The following is a 7,651-nucleotide window of genomic DNA, read 5'->3' as shown; positions in this document are numbered from 1 at the left end:
GGTAATCGTTCCGTAACAAAACGATGAATAATTATTTTTAAATTTACTATCAGATTTTAGCAGTTTTTTTAATTTAAAAAAATTAAATTCATCCAAAAAATCACAATGTGTAGATGTGCCAACACTGGGAATTATTTCCTAGGAAACCGTTTCAAAAATAATTTATTTTTATTGTTTTTATTTTATCGCAAATTCTATTGCGATCATGACTGTTAGACAACGTTGCCACATATCATTTATCTAAAATCCGTTATTTATCAATAACTTTTATACAAAGAATTTTTATTTTTTTACTATTTTTACCTTTATATATAACCAGTTCTCTACCACACACCATTGAGTTGGTGCGCCAGTTTTTGAGCATGCTGTATACGAAATCTTTCCAATCCAAAAGATTGCTAATTGTTGTCAAAGTTTTAAATTTATACGGGTACTTTAAAATACCATGTGATCAATTCAATTTATAGTTAGAGAAGGCTTTATCAGTTTTTTTCTTTTTTTATTTTATCAATCATCACACGAAAACAAGAGTTTTTGAATTTTGAATATTATTGTCTCAAACGACGTGTTATTGGCAATTTTTAGAATGGTAACACGTTTTATTAAAAATTAATTAAAATTTGAAAGTAAGAAAGATTAACATTCATCGCTTTTCATTGAACAAGACGACGCCTGCTATTGTCAATCGATTCGTAATCGATTGCTGTATGGAATGCTCCTAATTTTGCAATTTTGTTGTTTTAGAGAGCTGGTACCAAAAAAGTTTGTATGCAACTCTTTCGTCGCCTCGTTCTTAATCTGATTCGTCCGCTGAAACTCTGTTTTGCGGACTTGTTACATAAATAACTATTTGTTAAATAAATTAAATAATACTTCTTGTTGAATTTTCTTGGCATGGAAATTAACTAAAACAAAGTTTAAAAACCCGACACACCTGAGGGTGACCACTTTGTGGTCAGATGGACTGATTGACAATGACTTCATCCTGGAAATCAAATGTCCTCACGCTGCTCGGGACATGAAAATTGAAAAAGCAGTTAAAAATAAAATTATTGATCATTGCAGTGTAGATAATAAGAAGATAATAAAATAAAATTAAAACGTAACCGTAATTATATGTTTCAAATTCAAGGATTATTGGGAATTACAAATTGAAATTATTGTTTTTTTTTATTTACACATTTTTATGAAATCACCGAAAGAGATAAAAAAGATTGGGATACTGAAATCAAAGAAAAATTGGAAAAAATTTTTTCCCTGCTTATTTGTCAGAACTATTAGATCTTAAGTTTGCAAGAAATATGCCTTTACGAGACATTAATTATATTAATTATATTACGAGTAAACATACCTACCTGCTTGTAACTTTTAATTTCAGTTAAGTATTTTTATTCAGTTCTTGTGATGATTATGGTATTTTGTTGACGCATATGCGTAACCAATAATTGTTTTAGTTGGTTTTTCAAAATACTTTTTTTTCACTGAACACTTGTTCATTAAATAAAAATGGACAAATATTTTCTTGTGGATGAATTCATTTATGTCGAGATGACAGATAATCATCTGATCATTAGAACTCATTAATGGACGATTCCTGCTGTAACAACACAGGATATTTTATAATAGAATTTATTAGATTTTTTTACTATGCACTTGTAATATAAAACATCGTATGTCACACGTGATCGAAATGCTATTATAAAGCTCGTGAGAAGTGTCCCACTCGCATATAATGATGGATTTCTATCACTTATAAATATATTATTATTCCACCAGTGAATAATAGGTCATTTTATATGCTTCATAAGTGTGGATAAAACTCCAATTATAATGTGATTGTGGATAAAGTAATTTATTTATTAAATAAATAATAAAAAATAGCAATCATTAAAAACACATTGTAAAACAATACGGTGCGCGGTGATGTGACTGATCATGTGCTCCATCATTCATTTGCTCTAACGAGTGAATGAAAGAATGATTGATTCATTCGATAGTTGAAATCATTCGATAACTGATTATTCGATAGTCAAAATCATTAGATTGTGCTCAACACTAGCCCTGAGTTGTGCCACAGACCTGGTCCGAACCTCTTATTTTTGTTTTGTTGAGAACTTCTAAAAGCTGTGATGGATTTTAATTAGTCCATAACCAAGACGATTTCTTTTTTTTTTTTTTTTTTCTCATCATCGAAAATATTCTCACATAATAAAAACACTGTTTCCCAACAGGGAACAGTTTGAGTACCGTTGTAATCTTCAATTGTCGCAATTTCATGCCAAAGTTCTTCAATTTTCAGTTGTTGAAACTTTTTTTTGCTCAACAGTAAACGCTAAAGACAAAATTTGCAATTGTATATCAATTCTTGGAGAATCAAGCCTACAAGCAATGCTTGTAAAAAAAGATTTTATGTTTTTCTAAACTAAAAAACTCCTGAAATTTCGTCAGGACCGTTAATCTCTTAGAACTTCCTGATACATAACTAGATATATTTCTCAAAAGATCCTCTGGCGATTTTGGTAGTTTTTCACAAGCCCTGCTAGCTACCAGTGCACTACTGTGACATACGAGTACATTGGATTTTAACGATGTTGGGTATTTTATTTTTGCGTCTTGTAAATGCATCATTTAATATACATTATATTTTTATATTACTCTTCCGTTCTTGGTCGTTAATAATGTTTGCTGCATTCACTCTTTTGTATACACACTACGTCAGGATATACCACACGGTTTATGTCTGTAGTTTTGTTTTACAAACAGGTACATACGTGGTTCATTTTGTTCATCCGGTATTTCAGCTGCTACAGCTGCATCAACTAATAACAAACATTAAAAACAGATTGCTAAACAATACGGTGCGCGGTGACTGATTATGTGCTCTATCATTCATTTGCTCAAACGAGTGAATGAAATGAATGAATGAATTTTTTCGAATAATTTATTCGATAGTTGAAATCATTCGATAACTGATTATTCGATAATCAATCAAAATCATTCGACAGTGCTCAACTTTTCATCCTCTTTAAATAAGTTTTCTTGTTGATTTGGTAAGTGAACTGGTAAAACTCTAACACCATGTGATCAGTCACTCAAAGGAAATTTTAGCAACTCCATGCTGCTTCAGTGGAACTGATATAGCGGTAATCTTGGTATTGTTTAACTTTATCCCAATTATTAAACCTCGTCTCCATTTGGTTGTTGGTGTTGGGCTTGTGTGGTAGTGTAATCGGCTCCTTTTTCGACATATTTGTGTAGATACTTGATTGTATAAATAGACCCTCAACACTCTATATAACTACATTCATGTGACAGTCGTAATACCCTGATAGGTATAGGTACTTATTATGGGGCACAATTCATCTATTGTCAATAGCAGTGCCTTCATACTCTGTTGTTCCTCTATTGTTTGGTCGTTTCTATCGGGTTGACGCAATGGATTATCTCCTAGTATTTCTCAAAAGATCCTCAGGCGATTTTGGTAGTTCTTCACAAGCCCTGCTAGCTATCAGTGCACTACTGTGACATATACGAGTACATTGGATTTTAACGATGTTGTTAGGTATTTTATTTTTGCGTCTTATAAATACATCATTTAATATATATTATATATTTATATTACTCTTCCGTTCTTTGGTCGTTTGTAATCGGGTTGACTCAGAGGTTTATTTCCCAATAAGAGTGTATTTTCAGAAAATGGTTTGGTATAATGTTTGCGGCATTTACCATTTTGCATACACACTGCATCGGGATATACCACATGTATGTAGTGTTGTTTTATCAACATGTAATACATGGTTCATTTTCTTCATCTGGTATTTCGGTTGATACAGCTGCAACAACTAATTCGTTTATGTTTAATTTATCTTCATGTCTCAGTGTTACCAAGATATGTGCATGAGGTAGATCTCGTTTTTAAATTTCTACACTAGGCACATAATTTAACACAACACTGAAAGTTTGTTCATGTGCAATTTGGTCGATTAAATGAAGTAGTTGGTATGAAAAACTATGCACATCAGGTTCGGCCTATGTTCATACTTTTGTTTGTATGTGTTTTTCTGGCTGCTTGTGGTTGCATGTCATTGTAATGAATAAATCCGGTTTGTCGTGTCCTGCCACTAACGTCTTTGCATCAAGATGTCTTCTTTGTTTCTGGTGGACTATTAACAGACGTTGCCGGTGAAATGGTAACTTTGCCAATTCTTGCATTTTCCCTCACCGCTCTGTTTTCTTAATACCATCTTATCGCTGTATATTCTGCTACTCGTAGTTGTTTTTGGTTTTGCTTTATCCACCATAAATAGTGTGACTCTGCTCTCACCCAGGTATCAACAATATACTGTCAAAATACTTTGCCGCTATTATGTAAATTTAGAAAAATGGTCTTGGACTTGAAGACGATATCTGTAGAATTTTCTGATTGGGACTTTGGTCCTTCTGTTTCTTCTCAATCTGTTTTCGTTTTCTCCTTGTTTTTGTATGCCTTGACGAGGTGTCATAGCTTAGGCGTCTTCTATTGCCTTCATACGTGTGCAGTAAATTGTAGTCGTATCACATTTCCCCGTCTGGAAAAAGAAGTCAGTAAACTATGGGATCAGCAAGCAGATTAAAATTTTTAAGTTCGTGATGACGAAAGGGTGCTTCTTTTGGGTACAGTATCAAATCTACTCGAAATGGGGGTTTATCTCCGACAAATATAGCCGCAATATCACTGTGACTTGTCGGAAGGTTATATGCTCGTAGATGGTCGTTTATTCTATCTTTAAACGCTACAACAACGTTTCTTACTTCTTCATCGTCTTCGTTCGCTGCCTGCTGAACACTTTCTTCATAGGATTATCTCCTCTTAATATATGCTCTAGTAAGGCAATTGTGTTTGCTTGCAACCGTTCTCCAATCAATACGGTCCTTCTTTCTATTGCATTTTGTGCGTTTAAAAATAGTATGTAGTTTTCGGTTTGTTTGTGAAAGTAGTGGTTCAATGAAATGGTAAATTTGTCCGCAGACATCAAGGCACCAGGTACGCACCTTGATCTTGATTTCTGTCTTCCGGCATTGTTGCTTTAAACGACGCCTTCCCGAAAAGATTGTTTGTGGAGCGAATCTGTTTTCTCTATTATTGTTGGCATCATGAATGTCTTCCGTTAAAAGTCGTTTAAGTTCCTGAGGACATTGAACTAAATTTGGGAGTCTGACTTTGCCGTAATTGCAACAAAAGAAACGGCCTCGTGTTGTTAATGGTAGTCTTGTTGACTATCGGTTACAAGCAAATCATGTAAAATAAAAAAAAAATTACAAAGGCCTAAAACTCACTCCCCAAGGGTGAAATTGAAAAACTTAATGTATAGGCTTTATCTTCGCACCTAAATACACAACATATTAAAATTTGGTAATTTTTAAAATTTTGTAATTCGTTACATTTTAACCCTCTACTCAGTCCTTAATGGAAAGGGGTGATTTTTGTTTAAAGATTTGTAGTCTATATTTTATGGAGTACTTGTATGCAAAAAGCCGTGTCGATCTGGCTTTATTTTTAGAGTTTCGGTTTTTTGTCGGCTTTAGGGGTGGTTATGATAGGGAACGGGTGGTTATTTTTTGGTGCTGGTATTTTTTGTCTCATTGTGTGAATCGGATGCTTTATTTCACGAGTGGATTGTTAAACCACGAGTGAAAACAAAATGAACTGATTTACACGAAAACCAGTTGAATCCAACGTTTTATTGTTTGAATTAGACTCAACAAGGCTTAATATTGCTTTAGATATGTTTAAAGTATTCTGACGTTTCGTATTGGGATATGTCAAACACTTGTCTAAACTTTCTTACACAGGAGAAATCGTAAATTTTGACCTTGTCGAACTCTAAAAATCTTTAATTACATATACAGGTTGTCCCAAAATTGGCGGAACAGATATCTCTTTTATTTAAGCTGTAATGGAGGTTTCAATTTGACCTCACTTAGTTCAGTACCTACAAAAATTTCATGTATTTTTTAAATGCGGTTTGCTAGAGAAATAAATAAAAAAGTTATATTCCAAGTTACAGCTTTTTGCGGTATTGTCTGTAGCTTTTACAGCTATTTATTTTTTGACCATTTTACCTGAAAAAATATGCAGCAACACTGCCACTAACAATGCTTATGACAATGAACTTATTCCCAATAACGCACAAAAAATTAAGTAATAAATTCCGAGTTTTGAGTTGTGCCTTACCTTTTTGTTTGTAGTCGCTTAATGCGTTGATGCCTGTAAACAAAAATGTTTGCTATTTTTTTTTTATTTTGTCAGCTTAAATGCCCAAAGATTCAAACCGGATGTAGAAACCACTTTTTAAAACCGTCTGCTCTGGTTTTACCGTACCAGGCCAAAGTTGCATGATTTCGACCATTGTTACCACAAGAACAAAAATCGTCGTAGGACTGTGGCAGAGCTGTATTAAGACGGATTTTCGTTTCACCATTAAACTGTCATATTTACATTGACGTTTTGAAACGATTTTGTGACTTGTGAAGTCTGGTTTTTATTGTCGCTATTATATGGTTTCCATAGTTTTTATTATTGCATTATTGTTGGGGCACGTGGATCTTGTTTTCATGAACTTAAGAGGTCACCTTTATGTCTATCGAGATCATCAAGGTAAAACTGCAATATTGCCAAATTTTCTTTTAAAAATGAGCGAATATCTTAAAAACTATGAAAGATGGATTTTTTTTAAATATTTTTTTTTGATGTTTCTGGACTGCTAATCTGTTCCGCCAATTTTGGAACACCCTGTATAGGCGTAAAACTTACCCTCTAAGGTTGAAATCTAAACATTTAATGTATACCGGGTCTATCAGAAATACGTGTGTTAATTTTAATAAATAAAGCATTTTTTCTATTTGAAATTTTTCAATAAAAGTTAGTTAACGTGGGAGCGTTAACAAAAGTATTTTTAAAAACCATTTGTTTTCACTTATTTTATTTACACTTGGTGTTATAATTATGTTATGTTATAATTATAACTTTAACTTTTACAATTATTTCACTTTTTATTTATTAATTCACTTTTTACATTAATTATAACTTTTCAATATTATCGAAATTATGAATGGCTCGAAAATAACGACTAGCAGCACCACGACTGAAGACTAAGACTAACTGACTCTAACAGATTCTGAATTTATAATAATAACTTCTGCAAGAGTTGCAAGGTTTCTGATGACTAAAGTGTTGGAAAGCGCGTGTCGTTAATGGATCTTTGTGGATGGTTCAATGCTGATCCATGGCACGTGGATGGCGATAACATAACACCTCCTCCGTTGGATTGGAAATTTGGGGATCGTTTGAGAAGCCAAATTTTCAATGGGAATAGCAGACGGCGTGGGCTGACTGTGGGCTGACTTGCGGCTTGTTGATTGAGTTTTCGCATCATTAGTCGAGGGTGAAGACTTTTGGTTCACAGGAGATGAGAGCAGCAGCTAACAATAAAACAGATTAAAATTGTCCAAATATTTGTGTTGTATGAAATTGGTTTATCATCTTTTCTTCGGAGGGTTTCTTTTGATAGGTTTGGAGAGTTGTCAAATTGATTTGGAGTTTGCATCCATGAGGAACGACGATTACATAACTTCCTTTTATTGACAGGGATTCTTCATCTTGATTACAAAT

Source organism: Tribolium castaneum, chromosome 3 (assembly GCF_031307605.1).
Source record: "Tribolium castaneum strain GA2 chromosome 3, icTriCast1.1, whole genome shotgun sequence".
Classification (NCBI taxonomy): domain Eukaryota; kingdom Metazoa; phylum Arthropoda; class Insecta; order Coleoptera; family Tenebrionidae; genus Tribolium; species Tribolium castaneum.
Note: the sequence above shows the minus strand (reverse complement) of the source record.